Consider the following 25,198-nt stretch of genomic DNA (forward strand, 5'->3'; position numbering starts at 1 on the left):
CTCCAATCAGTAATGTGTTACCATTCCAGGTTTACCAAGTGCACAGGGTATGCATTCTATCCGTTAATCATAAGGCATATTATCTAAGCACATTGATCACACTCACAATAGCCATACCTTTTCTACCACCGATTTGCTTCAGATATAGCTGAGTTTTCTAACCTTGGAGATGCCCTAATCATCCCTTAACCTTTGTCAAATTACACCTCAAATGAATTTGTTGTCAGTTGAACCTTCTCAATCAATTGGTCCCCAAAAATCAGACCTCAAGAATTCATCCAACTGTAACCTGACTCATCCTTATGACAGCCCTTCCTTGGCTTCTTTGCAATAGATTAGGAGATCAATTTTTAATAGGATTTCCTTTTAACTAGACAAGCATGGAAGCTTCCTTAGATAAGGGTTGAATATGCATCAAAAGAAGGGGTCATAAATAGTGTTAAGGTCTAGCCCAAATTCTTAAATAATAGAGACTCAGAAGTTGTCTTCAAAAGAGGTTCGAAGAGCTTCATATATATGCTTCTAAATGTGTCATTCAACCACATATAATAACCCTTAATACCACCACAAAATGCTTTAGAATATTTTCCTTGGAGGGAGCGAGAGCTAGCCTCAGAAATTTTCAACAAAGAGCCTCAAAAGGGGCCTTATAGGGGCCTAAGAACCTTACCTCACAAATCCCTACAAAAAGTGTGAAGGAAGGCCTTAGGAAGGCTGAAAAATCTATCATAGAGAGCACTTAAATAGACCTTAAACCTAAGAATATCCTTATAATTTAGACCACAAAAAATTGTTCTAGGGTTAGCCCAAAAACTCCACTTTAACACAAATTTACACAAATAGTGAAGAACACCAACAAAAGATAGATGAAAATGCTCGAAGAGAATATTGTTTATGCTAGTGAGTTAATCTAGAAAAAAAAACCTTTAGAATAGTGTGAATAAACCAGAAAAGAATAACCCTCGACTTGTTGCATATCCTCCTATCTCAAGGCTGAAATTAGGCCTCAAGGGTGATCTGAACATTAGGGGTATTTTGAGGTCTAAAATGGACCTCATAAGGAAATTATAAAAAATAGTGGAAATAATAAAATAAAATTATGGTGCATACAATAGATTTTGTAATTGGAACAATGTAAGCAATTGATGGAGCTCCGAGTAACTTCTCGGCTGAAGCCTGATGCGGGTTAGGGTTTGGGATTTTGTACACCCTGCAGAGCTTAAACACCTGCCCCTCTCCTGACCATTCTATTTGGTATCAGCTTGACTGCATCCCCGTTTCCGTTACCTCCCTTGCGCCCGTGATCGCTCCTTCTCACTGTTTACCCCCCTAGCGGTGCAGTGTACGCATACAGTGGACTACGGTTCTTGGTGGCAACTGGCACGTCTTTTTTGGGCGGTTAAGGAATGGAGCTTGACCAGGTCGATTACTCTGAGGACCCATACAACAATGTCTCCATCTGGATGTCTCATCCCCCGATATCGGAAGGGTTGTTCCCCCAAACCTCTGGCCTGCATGATGTCCTTTTTCCCTCGCCATCGGTTTCGGGTCCCTCCTATCCGGTCGTTTCCCTGCCTAAAGACCCCCCCACCTAGCTGGTTTCCGCTACTCCCACCCCCATCATCGGCATCCCTATAGTGTATGGTTAGCTGCATTAGCCCTGACCCCTCCATTGACCCCTCGGGTTACTCATTTCACCCACAGGTTGACATTTCCGCTCATTTTCCCTCATCTACTCCTGCTGGAGGACCCCCTGTATTACCTCATGGACCTCCTCTACCTCATCATTCGGTGCCTCCCTCCTTAGGTTGCTTCCCAGGATTTCCTCACCACTTGGAAGCGCACCCCTCTGTGCCTAGCTTGGACCTACAGAATACCCCTTTGAGAGCACAATAGGCTGAAGAATATGTCAAGGGCCACAAGCAAGGGAAAATGGCGAAGTGTGTTAAGGCTAGGAATCAGAACATCGCTCTTCGTCTAGGCGAGGACATTCACTGGGGAGAATCTATGGACATTGCTGATAGGGTTTTGGTGGGTAGGGTTTGAGGACGAAAATACTCCACGTTCAGGCTTAGGCAATGGACTGTAGAGATTTGGGGGCACTATTTGACTGAATTTCCATTTTTACAAACCTTCGTTCGGGGTTGCTTTTCACTATGCTTTGCTAAGGCCGAACATACCACTTGGATTTTATCTAGTTTTTGGCATATCGAGCAAACCCCTGTGCTTCTCAAGATATGGAACCCTCTCTTTGACCCTGAAAGGGAGCAGTTGGGTGCAGGGCCATTGTGGGCCATATTACCAGATCTGCCTCTACACTTCTGGTCTGAGGATATTTTTAGGCGCATTAGGAATGCCTTGGTAACCTATCTGGAGCACGAAAATTCATACATATCCTTGGGAAACATGGCTTATGCAAGCATACTCGTTCATCTAGACACAAGGGAGGGTTTGGAAGAGCACATTACTCTACACTAGAAACATTACACTCACTTACAGATCCTTGATTATGAGAGGGTTCCCTTCAAGTGTAGGAGGTGCCACAAGGTGGGGAATTTATTCAAGGATTGCCCATTGAACGGGACAGCTAAAGTATCGGACCAGGGGAAGATGATCCCCACCAAATCCACTAGGGCAACTGAACAACGAGCCAGCATCGATGAAGAAGAGACAAAGGTGGCCTCAGAGAATCTAAAGAAGCGCAATAATGCTCCCATTCAGCCACCCTCTCCTCCTATGACCAGGGCCCAAGTGGCTGCAACGGTTGTGCTCTCTTCGGGTATGTCAAATTCTACTCCTTGCTCTAATAATTTCACTTCTTTGTCTTGTGTTTCTTCTACAATCATAGTTGGTCATCATTGTGTTGCATCTTCCTGTCTGACTCCTTGCTCCTTGGCATGCACATTGTAGCCACCCCCCCCCATCTCCTACACCCCTCCATCCTTCCTGGAGGTGACCTCCTTTGCACAATCCTCTGACTCAGAGCTAGGGTCTTGCTCTCACTCATACTAGCTCAGATCTCTTTCTTGGTCTTTGCCACTTGACTCTATTGGCATTGGTATCATATCCCTTCCCATCCCTCCCAAACCTCCCCGGGGCAGACCCTCCTCCCTCTCAAAGGCCAAACAGTAGGCAGGTATGGAGGTCATTGTGGGTCGCCAATTAGCTATTAACCAGGTTCTTAGAGCACAGAACACCCTGGTGTCCTCTCCCTCATGAAGCTGCTCTCCTACAATTGTTGTGGGTTAGCTAGTCCTAAAAAAAAAACTAGCATTTCGAAGGATTCTAAGCATCGAGAGGGTAGATGTCATTTTTCTTCAGGAGACCTTAGGATTAGCAAAATCCATCTCTCACCTCCTTGAATCCATTCTCCCCAGATGGCATTTTCATTCCCTAGATGTACATGGGAGAACAGGAGGCATTGTGATGGGTTACAACTCCAGGACTATCAAATTATGTAACATTTAGGGGGGATTGAGCTATATCAGGGCAGACATCTACTCATCTGACTTAGGTACAGACATAATACTAATCAATGTTTATGGCCCATGCCAAAACTGGGGTCCCTTCTCAAAGCAATTCCTCAGCTCTAGTCTCCTCCAAGTGAATAATATTATTCTAGGAGGAGATCTTAATTTCTCAATTGGATATACTAAATCATGGGGACACAATGCTCAAATCGATCTTCTATCTGACTTCTATGAAAATATTTTTGAGGATTGTGGCCTTATTGATATTCCAACTGCTAAACTACAACCCACCTGGAGGAACAGAAGGACTGGGGAGGCTATGCTGGTCAGAAGACTAAATCGCTTCCTCCTTAAAGAGTGAATTCTAGGAATGGGGTGTAACTATAGGAAGTGGGTTGGATCGGGAGGCTTGTCAAACCACTCTCCTATATACCTTGAGATTAGTGGAGGTATGAACAAGCCTAAAGAACCATATAAGTTCAATTCAAAATGGTTAAAAGATGTTGACTACATTAAACTTGGTACTGATTATTGGAATTCCCATACTTCAGCTGTGGGAGGAAACATAGCAGAAGGATTTGCCCACAACTTAAGCAATCTAAAGAGACTATCCAAAATATGGGCACACAATAAGAGACTCGTGGATGATCAAACCCTGAGAAGTACTGAAGCTGAGATTTCTACTTTGGAAGATGAGCATGGAAGGGGATATATATCACCTTAGCATAAGAAGAGGCTCACTACCCTGGTAGCACAAAGGGACAAAATACTAAAAGACAAAGAATAATCGTGGAGGTTGCGAAGCAGAGCCATTTGGCTACTAGAAGGTGATGATAACACAAAATTTTACCATAAGTTCGCCAATGGACGAAAGGCAATAAATACCATTTGGCAGTTGAATAATGAACAAGGCATTAGAGTGAATTACTTTCAGCACTTAGCCTCCCTTGGCACATCTCACTTCAAGAAGCTCTATAAAGCTCCCCCTCCCACTACATCACTGGCTGAAATCATCAGAGTGGCTCAATTGTTTCCCTAGTTTGTTGATCAGGAGGATGTTGTGGATCTCAAAAAGGTTGTTACATTGGGGGACTTGAGGCCACACTGAAATGGTTCAAGAAAGACAAGATCCCTGGACCAGATGGATGGACGGTCGAGTTCTATATTTCTTTTTTTGAACTCCTTGAAGAAGATATTCTCAAGGTCATTGAAGACTGCAAAATCTCTGGGCGAATGTACGAGGCTTAAAACTCCACCTTCATAGCACTCATCCCAAAATCTGACAATCATGGCTCCTTTGACGACTTTCGTCCCATCTCCCTCTGTAATTGTATCTATAAGATCATTGCCAAAATCATAGCAAATCGCCTCCGTCCCATCCTATCCTCCCACATTTCCTCTGAACAACTTGCTTTCCTTCAGGATCAACAGATTCATGAAGTTGTAGGTACTGCACAGGAGGTCTTGCATTCCGTTTAGACGAAGAAATTGAAAGGTATGATACTCAAAGTAGATCTTTCCAAAGCATTTGATCATTCTAGCTGGTTATATCATAATGCTTTTAACTCATCTCGGTTTCCCCATAGAGTTTATAAATTGGATTATGTGTTGCATAACAAATATATCTTTCAGTGTCCTTATCAATGGATCAGCGTCCCCATTTTTTCACTCAGAAAGGGGCCTCAGGCAAGGATGCCCACTCTCCCCTCTTTTATTTTTACTCATTATGGAGGGCCTTAGCAAACTCATCTTGGAAGAACACAGGATGGGGAGATTACAGGGTATCAGGATTATAGACAATTGCATACTGACTCATCTTCTTTTTGTTGATGATGTGTTTCTCTTCCTGAATGGAGGCATTGGGGACCTGACAGACCTACAAAACATCATGGCCATATTTAGAACAGCAACAGGAATGGAGATCAATAGCATAAAATCCACCATCACTACTTCGGGTTGCTCACCACATGAAATATAGTATGCTCTCCATAGATTCCCATTCACTCTTCAAAATTTGGAGGATGGTCTTAGATATCTGGGATACAGGCTAAAACCCCACTGTTACAAGATTGTCGATTGGATCTGGCTGATCTCCAAGCTCGAGAGAAGACTTAATATCTGGCACCATAAGTATCTCTCCAGAGCGGGAAGGCTGGTCCTTATTAAAGTCATTCTCGAAGCCACACCTGTATATTGGATGTCCCTAGCTTGGATTCCTAGGGGCATACTCACCAGAATTCAAAATCTCTGCTGCAGATTCCTTTGGAAAGGCAAACAGACTGGAAGAATATTTGCCTGGGCTAGATGGGAGATACTTCCTCTACCAAAGAAATGGGGAGGATGGGGAATTAAGAGACTGGACCATTTCTCAACTACTATGGCTAATAATTTGGGATGGTAGTTGGTTACCACGAGCATTTTATGGACAAGGGTGGCCTACTCGAAATACATTTTCCCCCACAACACGATGGACTAGATCAGACAACCCAATTGGAACAAGACTGGGATATCCATCATTTGGAAAGCAGTAATAAACTCCCTACCTCTCATCCGAGATGGAATCACCTGGAAAATTTAGTCCGGCTCATCAGTGCGCATTGGTTTGGATCCCTGGATTGGCAATGGAAACTCTCACAGGCTACCACAGGAACTGAACCTTATGCTCAACAATTCTGGTATCACATACATTAATCACATCGTGGATCTAGAACATTCTACTATGTTCCAACAGGCATGGAAGATTACTCGTCGACTACACCTCCCACAGATATGGCATCACCATTTGGGTGAGTACATCTCTGCTCTGACTAAATCGCATGTCAGGATCACAAAGGGGGAATATGAGCTTGTTTGGGCCCAAGAAAAACATGGTAAATACTCACCCAAGGAAGGATACTTATGTATTTTTGCGGACCGTCGGCCACTAATTGTTGAGCATTGGTGGAGCCATCTGTGGAAACTAAATTCGCCCCCCAGAACACGACTGTTTATGTGGACAGTGCTTAGGAACAAGGCCCCCACGGGGGACAATCTAAATAAGTGAGCATTTCACGGACCATCGTGGTGTTGCATATGCAAGAATAGTACCGAAACCATTGATCACCTCTTCCTATATTTCCCGATCACTGTGGATCTATGGAATACAACCCTACGCGCCATAAACATCCATATCTAATGGCAGGGCACATCTGTAAAGGACGCATGGCTATCCTGGTGGACATCGAATGTCCCGAATAAAGCCAGAAACCTTCCCCTCCTACTCTGCTGGGCTATTTGGATAGCCTGGAACCAACATATTTTCCAAAACATCACCCCAAATTGGCACTCTATCTCAACTCGCATATTGGCCACCTATAACATCATCCCTGATGACGATGATTCTCCTCCCTCTAGAAACATTGTTCTTGAGGCTATCAATCGAGACTACCCCTGGGCTTATTTCAACGAGTCTGCCCGGGATGGGGGGGGAGCTATACTATACCTCTATGATTCTCATTTCTTTAAAATCCAAATGGGTCTGGGAAGGGGCACAAATAACTATGCCGAGCTGATCACCCTCAGACATCTCCTTCATTTCACCATGGAGAAACATTGCAGGAATATCCAAATCTTTGGGGACTCCAAGAATGTTATCAACTGGATAAACAATACATCTATTTGTCATGCTTATTCTCTGAGACCCATTCTGGAAGAGGCACATAGATTCATTGCACATTTTGATCACTTTGTTTGTCACCATATATACAGGGAACGCAACCAGATTTCTGATTAGCTATCCAAGGAAGTTGCGAACCGGCCTCGTGGTACATGGATGATTCAAGAGCAGAGGGACGGTGATCACTATTAGTACTACCATCGCCCATACATGGACTACAGAGCATAACTGGCCCGGAGGGGCCTAATTTTACATGTTTATATTTTTGTTGCATAATTTATCAGTACATATGTATATCTCGATCATATTTAGTTGTATATAATGGCTAATAAAATATTGTACTCCTTGCATGGAGTTTTTTGAACTTTGAAATTATTGAAGAACTGTTCTCCCTGCGTGGAGATTCATAGACCTTTTGATACATTCTTTTTTATAGGCGAACAACCTCACTATATAGCATATGCGACACTGCATCTACAATATGTAATTTTCTTACTATCAATGAAAATTACGATTTTTCCTTGGGGAAAAAAATAAGATTACATTACATCATCAAATTTTAGAGGGAAAAAAGATAAAACTATTTTTTCAACTCATATTTTCAACTTATCTCCCTATGGGTTTACTCAAATTTCAAGCAGCAACACTCATTGGATGCATAATTTGATTCCTCATCCAAGGAGTACTCATGTTGCATACTTTTGATGGACCTTTCTACACGAAAAATGAGAAATACATGAAAAAAATGTGATTGCAATCACGTTTTTCATGTATGTTACACAGTAATTTGTCACCATTGGTCACCATCCCTGTTACCCCTTTCCCGTACTTTGGAGGACTCATTCCGGGACCTGTGAGCAGTGACATAACTTAAAAACACTTGCATTATGTTCCCCTAAGTATGGACTTCATGTGCCCTGAAGACACCTCCTGCAAAATATCACTGAAAAGTGCCCTTTTTCCATTAGCGCGGATCCACAGTGTACTACCCGCGCCAATGAGGGAGATCCTCAAAAGAAGGCGCGCCCATTGGCGCTCTGTCTTAGAGTAACACCCGCGCCAACCGAGTTTGGAAAAGATTTTTAACAAACGCGCGCCTGGATGTTTTTTCCTTCAAGTCATGAAGTCTTTTGAGGATAAAGCTAATCTTCTAGATGTCGAGATTCATCATCTATCCCTTACATCTATCCACAGCGGCTTTTTGGAGATAATGCCAATCCATAATGGGTGTCTTGATGAATTGTATCTTCCTCCCCTTCTCCATCTATAAAATTCTGTCCTCATGCATTTGACGAGGGAGTTTTTGAGTAGTGGTGATAGTGCTAGTAGTGATAACGCTTGTCTTGAGTGATAGTAAGAGTCTTGAAGCATAGGGAGGTTATGCTGCCGGAAGTCTGAGCTGTGTAGTTATAATCAAAGAGAGAGAAAGGTCTATTGCAAGACATATGTAGCTGCTCGCCCAGCCAGAGGAGAGATTCAACGTCAGAACTTTGGTTGTATTTTTCTCTGTTGATTATTCATTAATAAACGACTATCGTTATGGTTCCGATCTTATTGTTCATTATGATGATGTTTGATCTATGTCTTTTCTAACCGATGTATAGTTTTATTTAGTGGATTTTATGCTTGTATTTGCTTCGTTCTTTGCATGTGCATGTATCCATTCACGGAGATTGTGAGGATCGTGACTTGCCGGAGCAAGGGAACAAGAGTCTCAACTCGTCTATGACACTAGCATTGGACTTTAGGTTGGTTCTCATAATCCACTTTCAATTTGCAACTAGGAACTTGCATGGTAGCGTTAATTGATTGTTGCTAGACCCATTTTGGGCTAGTGGGATGGCCTCTGTCCGCAGAGGGGATTTACCTCTCCAACAATTTGGCGACTCAGTTGGGGAAGCTATTTGTTGTTTGATTCATAAACCTTGGACGGAGCCTGAAGAAAGGCCAGGTAGCCTTCGAAACGCTATTGCTTTGCATTAGCAGAGTAGATCAACGCCACTTCAGTCAATCTCCGGTTTGGTTTGCGAACCGAACAGCTTAGAGTTTGTCATGCACCTTGATCTCTCTTGTTTGCTTGCTTAGATGAGTTTTCTGAGCTGGATTTTTATGCTTGGTCTGCCTGTCTGTATATTTGATCTGTCTGGTTTCTGTTAGTCAAGCCGTGAACTGTTGGTTTTTATTTTTTTAGTTGGCAAATTTGATTAGCGTGTTTTTAGGCCTGACAGTCGCACCAGTTGGCGCAGGTTGCACATTGACAGACCGCGCCAATCCTTAATTAGCACAGTTTTCTTCCTGACAGTCGCGCCAACCCTGTGAACTTGTTCATTTTGCTTGTTTACAGCCTCCCAAGCTTGGGTTTCCTGTTTTGTTCAATCATCTGAATGTATCAGAGTCTTTTTTGACTGGTTTTGAGTCTTTTTCTGGCAAATTATTAATTTGATTTCCTTTGATCATTACTTGGAGGTTTGTCTCGATCTTTTCACAATTTTGCATCTTTTTGCTTTTGTTTTTGCAAAAAAAATTCCCCCTCATTCGCCGGGGGGGGCTAAATTGTCTATGAGTGTTAATCGCCTTTGAGTGTTTTTAGTTTATGATCTTTAGAACTCTCACCCGTTTTTCTTGGTTTGCACTTGATTGGTTCTTAGATTACATTAGAATCATCATGTGTTTGAGAATTCTCTTGCATAGATCACACTTGCATAATTAGAATTCTCATTTTCAGGATATGAATGAAAAGTGTGCATAGATTACATTTGCATACTTTGGGTGTTTGCCAGTTTCTGTTTCGGTCTTCTCTTGATCCAGTCAACTTTTTGGATACTCTTTTGCATCTGTTTGGTGGTTGTTGAAGCTTGTTTTTGGGTTATTCGAGCAATTTAGTTCTTTTTGCTTGATTTCCATATGGCTTCGTTTTGAGCCTAGATCACATGGCTCATTGAGATTTTGGAGTTTTTCTTGGTTTGAAGGATTGCCTTTCTTTTCAAAGACTTGATTGTGTCCATTGAGTGAAATTTGCTTTTTTGCTCTCTGTTATCGTATCTCTCAAAATTTACTTAGTGCATTTTGCCAATAAAAGAAAAACGAACAATCTCTTTTGCGTTATATTAGTTAATGGAAATTAAAGTTTTTCGTTGTTGTTAGTGATTAATGACTTTAAAGAAAAGTTTCTTTTATTGCCATTAGCTGCATTAGAGTTATCATTGTTTGTTTTATGATCATTTTGTTCGATTGAAAGATCTCAACTCTCTCGTAGTTAGCATTCATCGAATGAAATGATATATTTTGGCATATAGTTTGCATCTAGGAAATTTTGAGATATTACATACGGTAGGACCTGAAAACTGAAACCTAATCAAAGATCAACTGTAAAATGAACTGAATGAATCTAACAACGCATTGGAACTTAACGCACACATTTAGAGGTCTAGGCTAGAGACGTGTTCCGACGTCGTTAAACCTAGTCACTGTTGTTTCACATTATGGTTGGGTGATTCCTCCTTTTGTGACTCGATAGTGGTCTAGCACGGATTTGTGCTCCCACGTACCGTCGAGTATATGTGGAGACCCCACTAGGTTATCATCCTTTATCCACAGGAAGCCGTGTCTTCCGCCTTACAAGCCGTAATGCACTGAACACAGCATTCGGGAAGATTGACTACCGTACGGGAAGTCCTTGGTTTTCATCTAATTGCCAAGGTGTATAAGCAGTTTTATAGATTGTTTGGTAAACCCTTTGCCTAGAGTCTCCAGAGTAGTCACTTTTGATCCTTTTCGGACTCCTTAAAAGAAAACGTGCCAGTGAGCGTCTTGTCACTTCGTGCTCATTAAACATTCGAAGGAGACTAGAGTCACCTTTTTTTCCTTTTCTCGACTCTTAAAACATGAAAAGGTCAAGTTCAGTTCCTTTGTCTTAAAATTTATTTCGCCACGATAAACATTACCTGGTTAGATCTTGAGTGCGTTAGCTTGAGAAGGCTTTTTTTCGTTTGCCATGGCAACTTTTCCGGGGTTCACCAACCCAAGTTCCCCTCCTGACGGGAATCCTGGTCATTTCCCTCCTCTCGGGAATGTTGGTGCTCCTTATATGGCAACGTTATCCCTTCCGGGGTTAACTGTTGGGTTGCCTGTTTGGTTGTTCTCAACCTCTTTGGTCCCTACCGTATCAACTACTGGTCAATCAGTCCCTCCACCTGAACAACATCATGTTGATTCTAAGGTGGACCTCTCCCCTTCTACGCCTACTTCTACGTCCTCATCTTCTACTTCGCCTGGTGAAAGTCTCGATTCGAGTAACCCGGTGACTAAGAAGAAGAAGAAGAAGTCTCCCAAAGGAGAAGTTACAAGTGTAGCTACTCCCTCGAGTACGCCTGAAGTCGGGCCCCCTTCCGCTCCTCCGCGGAAGGTCAAGTTTCCTTGTCGATTATGCAAGGAGGACCATCTTCTTCGCGATTGTCCTGGCATCCCCAGGGTCTTAGAAGTGTGGTCTCGCGATCCGGCCCGCCCCTCATCGTCCTCTGAAGCTCACGGCGATGCTACCTTCTCGGTTGGAAATGGTAAGGAAAAAGGGAAGATTCGAATCCCCTGTAGACTTTGTGAAGGCAATCATCCCCTTCACCTTTGTCCTCTCATGGATAAAGCCTCCGTTGTCTTGGAAAGTCTCACAACTCCTTCACCCCAACTACCCGTTGGCTATCAACGTCTCTCTGCAACTGCAGATCGTCCCCCTGCTGACAAAGAGATTGCTCCAAATTCTTCTCTTGTCCAGGCCCCTCTTCCCGAACCCGGTTGTTCCCAGCCTGTTCCAGACCAACCATTGGTTGGAAAGAGTGTTGACTCGAGTCCGCCGCTCGCTCACTCTGTTTCGGAAGAGCATCATTCCCATGTTCTTCTCGTCTCCTCAGATTCTCCTGAATCCGGAAATGACTCTCCTATCCCAGCTGTTCCCGAGAGTCCTGCTTCGGTTCCTTTAGAGCAGGGGGGCAATCATACGATTCCCCCACCAAGTAGTTCAGTCGTTTCCTTCGACTGGAGTCGTTTGACTACCTCCCGCCTCCCATCCCATGTGCCTTTCTGGGTCACGGTACACGCCTATAATAAAGCGATACCTGGCACTGTTTTGGATGAGGGTGCATCTGTCAGTCTTATGCCTGCTACTACTTGGCAAGCTTTGGGTTCCCCACAGCTTGTGCCAGTTGCACCGAATCTGACGGCTTTTGACGGAGGAATTAGTCAACCATTAGGGATCCTTCCAAAGTTCCCTATTACTTTGGGAGGCAAAACCGTCTATATAGACGTATCGGTTACCCAAGGTGCTTTAGATTTCAATCTTCTCCTTGGTCGTGACTATGTATATGCCATGGGGGCCCTTGTCTCTTCACTTTTCCGTGTGGTTTGCTTTCCACACGATGGAAGAATTGTGACTATCGATCAATTATCGTTCGTTCGTCCACGAGTCCCTCCTGCGCAGTCATCATCCCCTCCTGGTTTTCATCCACCAGTTGCATCTGCCCCAGCACAGATCAACTACGTGGCCACCTATCCCGTGCCTATATCCAGTGATGCCGCCATTGTGCATAGTGTCCTGGGGGCATTGGGTCCTGACTTCCGAGATGTTATCCTTCCACCGGGAGTGGCACTCTTGGAAGACCCGACTTCCTGTTCATTATGATGAAGTTTGGGCCGAGGATAGTTTCGATCTTGTGGCGACCTCGTTAAAAAACGAAACAAGATGTTGGAGCATAGTTCCTTTCCAGTGTCAAGCTCCTTAAAAAATGAAACTGGGTCTGGGGTGGAGCATAGTTCCTTTCCAGTGTCAAGCTCCTTAAAAAATGAAACTGGGTCTGGGGCGGAGCATAGTTCCTTTCCGGTGTCAAGCTCCTTAAAAAAAGAAACTAGGTATGCCCGAGCATAGTTCCTGATCTTGTGTCAAGCTCGTTAAAACATGAAACAAGGGTTATGAGGATAGTTCTTTTACTGTGTCAACCTCATCAAAAAATGAAACAACTCCCTTTCCAAATCGAGTCTTTGATCGTAAAATCCAAGTCGAGTCTTTTCAAACTCTCGAAAGTGAACCTTCATTCCATCCACCTCGTTGAATGCAATGAAGCTTGGGGGGCATGTACCTCGATTTGCGTTATCATGCTGGGGGCATGCGAACTTATAACAAGCATAGTTTTTCGTTTCAAGCTTGTGTAAACATGAAATCGAATCCAAGCAGAGTTCTCCATGGTTCAAGCTTGTGTAAAAATGAACCCATACCCAATTTACATCTCGTGATTGCCATTTTTATCCGCTAAATTCTGCTAGATGAGCCTTGGTTGTTTCATTCCATCGCCACCATCTCTTTGGCTGATCATATGCTTTCACTTGATTGTTTTTCCTTTCCTGAGGAACCACAGCGATGAGTGGTTTTATTAGCCAGCCTCTTGACCATTACATGTTTTGAGCAGTTCCACCATTACCGGAACCAGTTGCTACCCTTTATACCACTCGTTCCTACAGGACAAGTCGCCTTTACGCTCTTTTCTGACTCGTAAAATATGAAAAGATTGCCGAGTATTTTTTCCTTTTTGACTCGTTAAAGAGAATAAAAATGGAGGTCTACTTTCAGCTCTTTTCCGACTGTTTAAAGATGAAAAGATCGCCGAGTTATCCCTCTTGACTCATTAAACATAAATAAGAGGCAGTCGTCTTTAAACTCTTTTCCGACTGTGTAAAAACGAAAAGATCGTCGGACCTTTGTCGTTTCAGGTTCGTTAATGGTTTCGAAACGACGTGGTTTCGATCGCTTTTTTACTTTTTCAGGACGAAATCGCTACTTATGAAAAGTAATCCTCGATCGTAATGGTCGGGCGGTTCTTTCGAGCATTGTTTTATACTTTTTCGGGCTCGAGAGACACAACTTTACGAAAAAGGACACCTTTGGAGTTTTCTTTTCCGCAGTCTTTTCAAACTCTCTAAACATGAAAAGACGCTGAGTTTTTCCTTTGTCAGACTCGTTAAAACTTAATGACATTGGAGTCCGTCAAGATGACGTTACAAGCATATGCTATCCCCATCAAGCTTGTTAAAAATAATTGGGGACTCGCCAGAAATGGCGGGGGAAAATGGAACCATAATTATTGTCGTGTCGGCAATATGTCGCTCTTGAACATGGCACTTGTCTGCTTTCGTGTCTGGGTGGGGATATCTCATCTCATTTTTCACTTGCCTCCGTGGATTTGGATAATCCTGTTTGACCTCTCATCTGCTCATTGCCTCGTCACCATGACCTCTGATCCATTGATGTCAAATACTGCCAATTCCACTATCGTGCCGCCGATATGTTCAAGAGAAGTTGACCTCTGCAGAAAAACAACCTCCCTATGACAGCTCACATAATCCTGATTCACAACATTATCTTTCTGCCTCGTGTTGATGATGTGGGAAACATCATGGCCCACCTTCGATCACGGTCACTTCCTGTCGACTTCAGCTCATTATCCAGGAAGCTGGTCTAGAGACTCCCTTCCGGTGCCTTGGAGCCTGCATGCCTCAATGGCAGGTTCTTCGTGTTCGACGTGAGGTTTTCATCATTGGCCTCCGATCGAATGATTCTACAGGTGTTCGACACCAGATCACTAATTCGCACGCTGTAGATTTTACCTATAGTACCTTGAGGGCCATTGTCATTATTGGTCGTACCTCTCGCGTCTGTTAACATTTTTCATTATTGACTGGTAATCAGACGATGTTCATGCATGTTCAACTTCAGCTCATCTATTCGCATGCTTGAACTTGTACTTTTGTTCGGGTCGAGATGGAGCGCAAGACCCTGGATTTTGTCTGTTGTAATCCAGGCGTGATTCTTGTTACATGACTCATTCACTGGATGGCTGCGACCATACCTGAGTCTATTCATTGATCCTAACTAGATGGCTGCGCCCATACTATGGATCTAGATTATTATGTACTCTCTTATGGATGGCTGCGACCATACCACATATATCATGTACTTGAGCTATTAGTTGTATCTCTCGATGCAGATTCTCGGCGGCAACTACATGTGTTCTTGTAAAGCATTTCACCCCTCTCTCTCTCTCGGGCCTCATGCTTTAGGGGGCATCTGTTACACAGTAATTTGTCACCATTGGTCACTGTCCCTGTTACCCCTTTCCCATACTTTGGAGGACTCATTCCGGGACCTGTGAGCAGTGACATAACTTAAAAACACTTGCATTATGTTCCCCTAAGTATGGACTTCATGTGCCCTGAAGACACCTCCTCCAAAATATCCCTGAAAAGTGCCCTTTTTCCATTAGCGCGGGTCCACAGTGTACTACCCGCGCCAATGAGGGAGATCCTCAAAAGAAGGCGCGCCCATTGGCGCTCTGTCTTAGAGTAACACCCGCGCCAACCGAGTTTGGAAAATATTTTTAACAAACGCGCGCCCGGATGTTTTTTCCTTCAAGTCATGAAGTCTTTTGAGGATAAAGCTAATCTTCTAGATGTCAAGATTCATCATCTATCCCTTACATCTATCCACAGCGACTTTTTGGAGATAATGCCAATCCATAATGGGTGTCTTGATGCATTGTATCTTCCTCCCCTTCTCCATCTATAAAAGTCTGTCCTCATGCAGGGGAGTTTTTGAGTAGTGGTGATAGTGCTAGTAGTGATAACGCTTGTCTTGAGTGATAGTAAGAGTCTTGAAGCATAGGGAGGTTATGCTGCCGGAAGTCTGAGCTGTGTAGTTATAATCAAAGAGAGAGAAAGGTCTATTGCAAGACATATGTAGCTGCTCACCCAGCCAGAGGAGAGATTCAACGTCAGAACTTTGGTTGTATTTTTCTCTGTTGATTATTCATTAATAAACGACTATCGTTATGGTTTTGACCTTATTGTTCATTATGATGATGTTTGATCTATGTCTTTTCTGACCAATGTATAGTTGTATTTAGTGGATTTTATGCTTGTATTCGCTTCGTTCTTTGCATGTGCAGGTATCCATTCGCGGAGATCATGAGGATCGTGACTTGCCAGAGCAAGGGAACGAGAGTCTCAACTCGTCTACGACACTAGCGTTGGACTTTAGGTTGGTTCTCATAATCCACTTTCAATTTGCAACTAGGAACTTGCATGGTAGCGTTAATTGATTGTTGCTAGACCCATTTTGGGCTAGTGGGATCGCCTCTGTCCGCAGAGGGGATTTACCTCTCCAACAATGTATTTCTCATTTTTTGTGTAGAAGGACCATCGAAACTATGCAACATGGGTACTCCTTGGATGAAGAATTAATTTTTTCATCCAACAAGTACTCCTACTCGAAATTTGAGTAAAACCTTAAGGAGATAAGTTGAAAATACAAATTGAAATAGTTTTTTTTTTTTAATCTTTTTACTTTTTTACTCCAAAAATGGTGAATCATACCCTATGGTTGACATCATCATCTTGAATCCTATCGGTTCTTATAAATTTTATTTTGGTTGTACATTTTTCTTAGGAGGCCCATTTTAGACCTCAAAATTCCCCTAATGCTAGCTTGTCTCAGAACAGGCCGAAAAACCCCACATGGAGACTCAGAAATTAACCTAGATTCTTCTTTGAATGGGCCTCAGGAAGGCCGAATATTCTACCTCATAAATCCCTATGACAAGCTTGAAATTATGCCTAGAACTGTTTCAAATTGCTCGACTAATTTTCTGCAAAAGGATACAAAAATTCGGCCTTATTCTCCAGATAAACATGAATATGCAGGGCCTCGATATATCAAACAAAAATACTTAGAAATATGATCATTTTTTATTCATGATTTGAAGAGGAACTAAGCACCATATATATGGTAAACGAGGGGTCAAAAAGAGGTTTTGACTAACCATAAAACCCTAGAGCTTGTTGATGGATGGGAAGAATGGCCTAAGTTATTCTTACGACATTTTTCGAATTCTTTGTGGGATATATCAAGAAAGATAGGAACATAACCTGGGATTTTATAGCTTTATAGATTACAACTTATATGATCACAACAAGGTAAAGTAAATTTACAATAAATATGTTACAAAAGTTAAAATGGATGACAATAATAATCACCACGATTAAAATAACTTTACAACAAAGAAAAACATTGAAAATAACTTAATTAAATTGTTGTTATTAAAATATACAATTCCATATATCATGTACAAATCAATAATCAAAAGAGAAATGGTATTTAAAATGAGATACACAAATGTTGACAGAATCATAAAGAATAAAATACAAAGTATAGCATAGGATAATAAAACCATATGAAAAGTATTCATCAATTCATTCAAAGAATTGTTCAAACACCTTTATTCAATACCAATATATATCAGCCCCTGATCGGGATGAGGGCAGTGTCAGAGGCACCAGGCATGAGTTGACATGGGCAGTACAGTGAAATTTATTGCAGTCGCACCCCACATGCTCAAGGCAGGGAGTGCGGTGTCCTCTCCCTTGATTGCATGGGAGGTGGGTTGGCAAGGAGGTAGAGGGGGACATAAGGGAAGGTGGCGAAGTGGGAAGGTGTATTGGACGTGCAGGGAAGATGGAAGGTATAGCGAGGAAGGAAGGATCAACCGTCGACTATCGGGTATGTAGACTGGCCCTAGCCTTGTTTAATTCATAAGCTCTGGTCGGGTTCCAAGGGAAATCCCATGAGTCGGTGGGAGAGTTGTTGGGAAGGAGGGAGAGGCATGAGGCCACCCCAGAGAGGCTTAGCTCAGCCAGGGAGAAACCAGGGTAGGCAAGGGGGAAATATCGCTTGGCTCTGTGCTATTTTTATTCTGCTCTCAAGAAAAAACTGGGGCTATGGCATGGTTGGCACCGTGAGGAGCCTGGAAACAAGGTTGAACCGGAGTGACCAGCCTGCGGGTAAAGGGCATCAAGGGCCAGCCCCGCTTGGGCACCTGAATGCAACTGAGTGAGGTAAGGGGGAGTTGCAGGAAGGGGGTTGGGATGCTAGCAGGGTGGGCAATGGGCTGAGCGAACCCGAGCAAATGGCAAGGCAGGACCATATGGGAATAGCCAGGGACCCTGGGGGGCCTGAGAGGCAGAGAGGTGAGCTGAAAGCGGACGGGAAATGGCAGGCAGAGGCAAAGGTTTGCGGGTATGGGAGCACTAGCAGCACCTGGCTCCAGATGGGTCTGCGAGCCAGGATATGGCCACAAGAGGGGGACCAATACCTGAACCAAGGTAAGGGCACGAGGCAGGGAGATAAGCCCGGGGACTCCTGCTTGAATTCCATCACCACTGGCCACCTGTGGGCACAGGGGTACCTCTGCCCGACGCAGGACAGGCATGGTAGTGAAGTATGGCTATTACATTTGCACTACGTTGAGATGAATGATGTAGAGAATCTAACGATGTCGAAATGCATACAGGTTATAAGTCAGCAGGGTATGGCTCCAGCAAGACGTGGTCGTGGCTAGGGTAACAAAGGCCTGGAACCCCGGGCAACCAAACGACCAAGCAGGATGGATGGCCGCAGGGGTCGCAAGGCCACCGAGAGCATCATAGCTGAGGCAGTCAAGACATACAAAGAGGAAGTAGATGAGGGAATCCGAAAATTGATAGATGGATGGGAAGACCAGGTGAAGAATGAGCTGGAACCAGATGATGAAATTGAAGTCTGGAGAACAATGGTGCCTGATCCAGGAACCACAAGAGGGTGAATTACACAGTTCAAGCACACCCTATACCTGTATTTTCTGATGAAAAGTCTGCTAGGCAAAGCAATTGAGAAAATTTCTATGGGGATGGCAGTTACCATGCAGGGCCTTCCCAACTATAAGAGAGACATGGAGAAGATCCTATTCTAGCTGCATAAACAGGATGTTAGGATGGACTGTATCGACCGACGCATCCCTTGCATTGGGGAGATCTTTGGAATGCCAGAAGCAACTGCTGATGATCCTGCCCCAGTAGCCTCAGACACTGAGGAGCAGAACGACAAGCAAGATTAGTCTACCTATGCTTAGTTTTGTTTATGTGGATAGCATTTAAATTTCCAGTTGTCTATGTTAGTTGTTATAGTTATATAGTTTGTTATCATGAGACTGAAACATACCTAGCTCTGCTAGAAAGACTGAAGAAGTTATGTTTTTGGATGGCGTATAATGTTGACTGATGGCCAACAGACTTGGTTTCCCCTCGGGGCGAGTTGAGGCCACCGGGTAAAATTGTGTGGTGTAAATTTTCCTTATATACATAATAGAAAATAGACGGTCATACCAAGCATTACAAAATATATATATATATATATATATCAAAATATGTAACAAATAGATCTTTACAAATGATGGCCTTTAATGATCACGGGAGTCAAATGCAAGCAATAAAGAACAAAAAAAAAGCTCATGCCTTGTTGCAATAGGTTCAAGTAGAAACCTTTCGAACATTAGTATGGCTACTACAAAAGTATCAATGATCAGCAAAGATAAAGAAGTGATACCATTGAAAATTCATCAATGACCAAAATATAATATAATACCTCAATAACAAAAGAATAACTTAATAACCTCGTCCATTGCTACTTTTTAAAAGAGCACTTGTTTAACCAAATCTGTTAAACTCAATATATCTAAATCAAAACAAATGAATTGTCTCAAAACTAAAGAAATAACACTAGATCATATGATTCTATGTATGAAAAGTTTAGACCAATTCTCATTCTACAAACTAAAATATATATAGGCAAAGAGTTGCTAAAATTATTTCCAAAAATCATTCTCCTTTTTCTAATCTTAATACTCAACTTTTTCACTCATCTTTTCACAAAAATCATCCCAAGGCAGAAGGAAAAATCAAGATAAAAAATGATGGCAATTTCTAAAAAGTAGACAAATGGCCACAAGACTCACGAGGAAGGGAGGATTCACTTTCCTTTTAAGCACAATTAATTTAAATTTCATAATTTAGATAAAAATAATCATCATGCATGTATCATCTCCTTGTAACTCCCAAACAAGCATTGCTTATCCTCCTATCTCAAGGCTGAAATTAGGCCTCAAGGGTGATCTGAACATTAGGGGTATTTTGAGGTCTAAAATGGACCTCATAAGGAAATTATAAAAAATAGTGGAAATAATAAAATAAAATTATGGTGCATACAATAGATTTTGTAATTGGAACAATGTAAGCAATCGATGGAGCTCCGAGTAACTTCTCGGCTGAAGCCTGATGCGGGTTAGGGTTTGGGATTTTGTACACCCTGCAGAGCTTAAACACCTGCCCCTCTCCTGACCATTCTATTTGGTATCAGCTTGACTGCATCCCCGTTTCCGTTACCTCCCTTGCGCCCGTGATCGCTCCTTCTCACTGTTTACCCCCCTAGCGGTGCAGTGTACGCATACAGTGGACTACGGTTCTTGGTGGCAACTGGCACGTCTTTTTTGGGCGGTTAAGGAATGGAGCTTGACCAGGTCGATTACTCTGAGGACCCATACAACAATGTCTCCATCTGGATGTCTCATCCCCCGATATCGGAAGGGTTGTTCCCCCAAACCTCTGGCCTGCATGATGTCCTTTTTCCCTCGCCATCGGTTTCGGGTCCCTCCTATCCGGTCGTTTCCCTGCCTAAAGACCCCCCCACCTAGCTGGTTTCCGCTACTCCCACCCCCATCGTCGGCATCCCTATAGTGTATGGTTAGCTGCATTAGCCCTGACCCCTCCATTGACCCCTCGGGTTACTCATTTCACCCACATGTTGACATTTCCGCTCATTTTCCCTCATCTACTCCTGCTGGAGGACCCCCTGTATTACCTCATGGACCTCCTCTACCTCATCATTCGGTGCCTCCCTCCTTAGGTTGCTTCCCAGGATTTCCTCACCACTTGGAAGCGCACCCCTCTGTGCCTAGCTTGGACCTACAGAATACCCCTCTGAGAGCACAATAGGCTGAAGAATATGTCAAGGGCCACAAGCAAGGGAAAAGGGCGAAGTGTGTTAAGGCTAGGAATCAGAACATCGCTCTTCGTCTAGGCGAGGACATTCACTGGGGAGAATCTATGGACATTGCTGATAGGGTTTTGGTGGGTAGGGTTTGAGGACGAAAATACTCCACGTTCAGGCTTAGGCAATGGACTGTAGAGATTTGGGGGCACTATTTGACTGAATTTCCATTTTTACAAACCTTCGTTCGGGGTTGCTTTTCACTATGCTTTGCTAAGGCCGAACATACCACTTGGATTTTATCTAGTTTTTGGCATATCGAGCAAACCCCTGTGCTTCTCAAGATATGGAACCCTCTCTTTGACCCTGAAAGGGAGCAGTTGGGTGCAGGGCCATTGTGGGCCATATTACCAGATCTGCCTCTACACTTCTGGTCTGAGGATATTTTTAGGCGCATTAGGAATGCCTTGGTAACCTATCTGGAGCACGAAAATTCATACATATCCTTGGGCAACATGGCTTATGCAAGCATACTCGTTCATCTAGACACAAGGGAGGGTTTGGAAGAGCACATTACTCTACACTAGAAACATTACACTCACTTACAGATCCTTGATTATGAGGGGGTTCCCTTCAGGTGTAGGAGGTGTCACAAGGTAAGGCATTTATTCAAGGATTGCCCAATGAACGGGACAACTAAAGTATCAGACCAGGGGAAGACGATCCCCATCAAAGCCACCAGGGCACCTGAACAACGAGCCAGCATCGATGAAGAAGAGACAAAGGTGGCCTCAGAGAATCTAAAGAAGCGCAATAATGCTCCCATTCAGCCACCCTCTCCTCCTATGACCAGGGCCCAAGTGGCTGCAACGGTTGCGCTCTCTTCGGGTATGTCAAATTCTACTCCTTGCTCTAATAATTTCACTTCTTTGTCTTGTGTTTCTTCTACAATCACAGTTGGTCATCATTGTGTTGCATCTTCCTGTCTGACTCCTCGCTCCTTGGCATGCACAATGTAGCCACCCCCCCCCATCTCCTGCACCCCTCCATCCTTCCCGGAGGTGACCTCCTCTGCACAATCCTCTGACTCAGAGCTAGGGTCTTGCTCTCACTCATACCAGCTCAGATCTCTTTCTCGGTCTTTGCCACTTGACTCTATTGGCATTGGTATCATATCCCCTCCCATCCCTCCCAAACCTCCCCGGGGCAGACCCTCCTCCCTCTCAAAGGCCAAACAGCAGGCAGGTATGGAGGTCATTGTGGGTCGCCAATTAGCTATTGACCAGGTTCTTAGAGCACAGAACACCCTGGTGTCCTCTCCCTCATGAAGCTGCTCTCCTACAATTGTCGTGGGTTAGCTAGTCCTAAAAAAAACTAGCATTTCGGAGGCTTCTAAGCATCGAGCGGGTAGATGTCATTTTTCTTCAGGAGACCTTAGGATTAGCAGAATCCATCTCTCACCTCCTTGAATCCATGCTCCCCAGATGGCATTTTCATGCCCTAGATGTACATGGGAGATCAGGAGGCATTGTGATGGGTTACAACTCCAGGACTATCAAATTATGTAACATTTAGGGGGGATTGAGCTATATCAGGGCAGACATCTATTCATCTGACTTAGGTACAGACATAATACTAATCAATGTTTATGGCCCATGCCAAAACTGGGGTCCCTTCTCAAAGCAATTCCTCAGCTCTAGTCTCCTCCAAGTGAATAATATTATTCTAGGAGGAGATCTTAATTTCTCAATTGGATATGCTAAATCATGGGGACACAATGCTCAAATCGATCTTCTATCTGACTTCTATGAAAATATTTTTGAGGATTGTGGCCTTATTGATATTCCAACTGCTAAACTACAACCCACCTGGAGGAACAGAAGGATTGGGGAGGCTATGCTGGTCAGAAGACTAAATCGCTTCCTCCTTAAAGAGTGAATTCTAGGAATGGGGTGTAACTATAGGAAGTGGGTTGGATCGGGAGGCTTGTCAAACCACTCTCCTATATACCTTGAGATTAGTGGAGGTATGAACAAGCCTAAAGAACCATATAAGTTCAATTCAAAATGGTTAAAAGATGTTGACTACATTAAACTTGGTACTGATTATTGGAATTCCCATACTCCAGCTGTGGGAGGAAACATAGCAGAAGGATTTGCCCACAACTTAAGCAATCTAAAGAGACTATCCAAAATATGGGCACACAATAAGAGACTCGTGGATGATCAAACCCTGAGAAGTACTGAAGCTGAGATTTCTGCTTTGGAAGATGAGCATGGAAGGGGATATATATCACCTGAGCATAAGGAGAGGCTCACTACCCTGGTAGCACAAAGGGACAAAATACTAAAAGACAAAGAAGAATCGTGGAGGTTGCGAAGCAGAGCCATTTGGCTACTAGAAGGTGATGATAACACAAAATTTTACCATAAGTTCGCCAATGGACGAAAAGCAATAAATACCATTTGGCATTTGAATAATGAACAAGGCATTAGAGTGAATTCCTTTCAGCACTTAGCCTCCCTTGGCACATCTCACTTCAAGAAGCTCTACAAAGCTCCCCCTCCCACTACATCACTGGCTGAAATCATCAGAGTGGCTCAATTGTTTCCCTAGTTTGTTGATCAGGAGGATGTTGTGGATCTCAATAAGGTTGTTACATTGGGGGAGCTTGAGGCCACACTGAAATGGTTCAAGAAAGACAAGAGCCCTGGACCAGATGGATGGACGGTCGAGTTCTATATTTCTTTTTTTGAACTCCTTGGAGAAGATCTTCTCAAGGTCATTGAAGACTGCAAAATCTCTGGGCGAATGTACGAGGCTTAAAACTCCACCTTCATAGCACTCATCCCAAAATCTGACAATCATGGCTCCTTTGACGACTTTCGTCCCATCTCCCTCTGTAATTGTATCTATAAGATCATTGCCAAAATCATAGCAAATCGCCTCCGTCCCATCCTATCCTCCCACATTTCCTCTGAACAACTTGCTTTCCTTCAGGATCAACAGATTCATGAAGTTGTAGGTACTGCACAGGAGGTCTTGCATTCCGTTTAGACGAAGAAATTGAAAGGTATGATACTCAAAGTAGATCTTTCCAAAGCATTTGATCATTCTAGCTGGTTATATATCATAATGCTTTTAACTCATCCCGGATTCCCCATAGAGTTTATAAATTGGATTATGTGTTGCATAACAAATATATCTTTCAGTGTCCTTATCAATGGATCAGCGTCCCCATATTTTCACTCAGAAAGGGGCCTAAGGCAAGGATGCCCACTCTCCCAGATTTTATTTTTACTTATTATGGAGGGCCTTAGCAAACTCATCTTGGAAGAACACAGGATGGGGAGATTACAGGGTATCGGGATTATAGACAATTGCATACTGACTCAACTTCTTTTTGTTGATGATGTGTTTCTCTTCCTGAATGGAGGCATTGGGGACTTTACAGACCTACAAAACATCATGGCCATATTTAGAACAGCAACAGGAATGGAGATCAATAGCATAAAATCCACCATCACTACTTCGGGTTGCTCACCACATGAATTATAGTATGCTTTCCATAGATTCCCATTCACCCTTCAAAATTTGGAGGATGGTCTTAGATATCTGGGATACAGGCTAAAACCCCACTGTTACAAGATTGTCAATTGGATCTGGCTGATCTCCAAGCTCGAGAGAAGACTTAACATCTGGCACCATAAGTATCTCTCCAGAGCGGGAAGGTTGGTCCTTATTAAAGTCATTCTCAAAGCCACACTTGTATATTGGATGTCCCTAGCTTGGATTCCTAGGGGCATACTCACCAGAATTCAAAATCTCTGCTGCAGATTCCTTTGGAAAGGCAAACAGACTGGAAGAATATTTGCCTGGGCTAGATGGGAGATACTTGCTCTACCAAAGAAATGGGGAGGATGGGGAATTAAGAGACTGGACCATTTCTCAACTACTATGGCTGCTAATTTGGGATGGTAGTTGGTTACCACGAGCATTTTATGGACAAGGGTGGCCTACTCGAAATACATTTTCCCCCACAACACGATGGACTAGATCAGACAACCCAATTGGAACAAGACTGGGATATCCATCATTTGGAAAGCAGTAATAAACTCCCTACCTCTCATCCGAGATGGAATCACCTGGAAAATTCAGTCCGGCTCATCGGTGCGCATT

This window comes from Pinus tabuliformis, chromosome 8, assembly GCF_031772625.1.
Source record: "Pinus tabuliformis cultivar Carrire ecotype Pingquan chromosome 8, CPIR1, whole genome shotgun sequence".
NCBI classification, from domain to species: Eukaryota; Viridiplantae; Streptophyta; class Pinopsida; order Pinales; family Pinaceae; genus Pinus; species Pinus tabuliformis.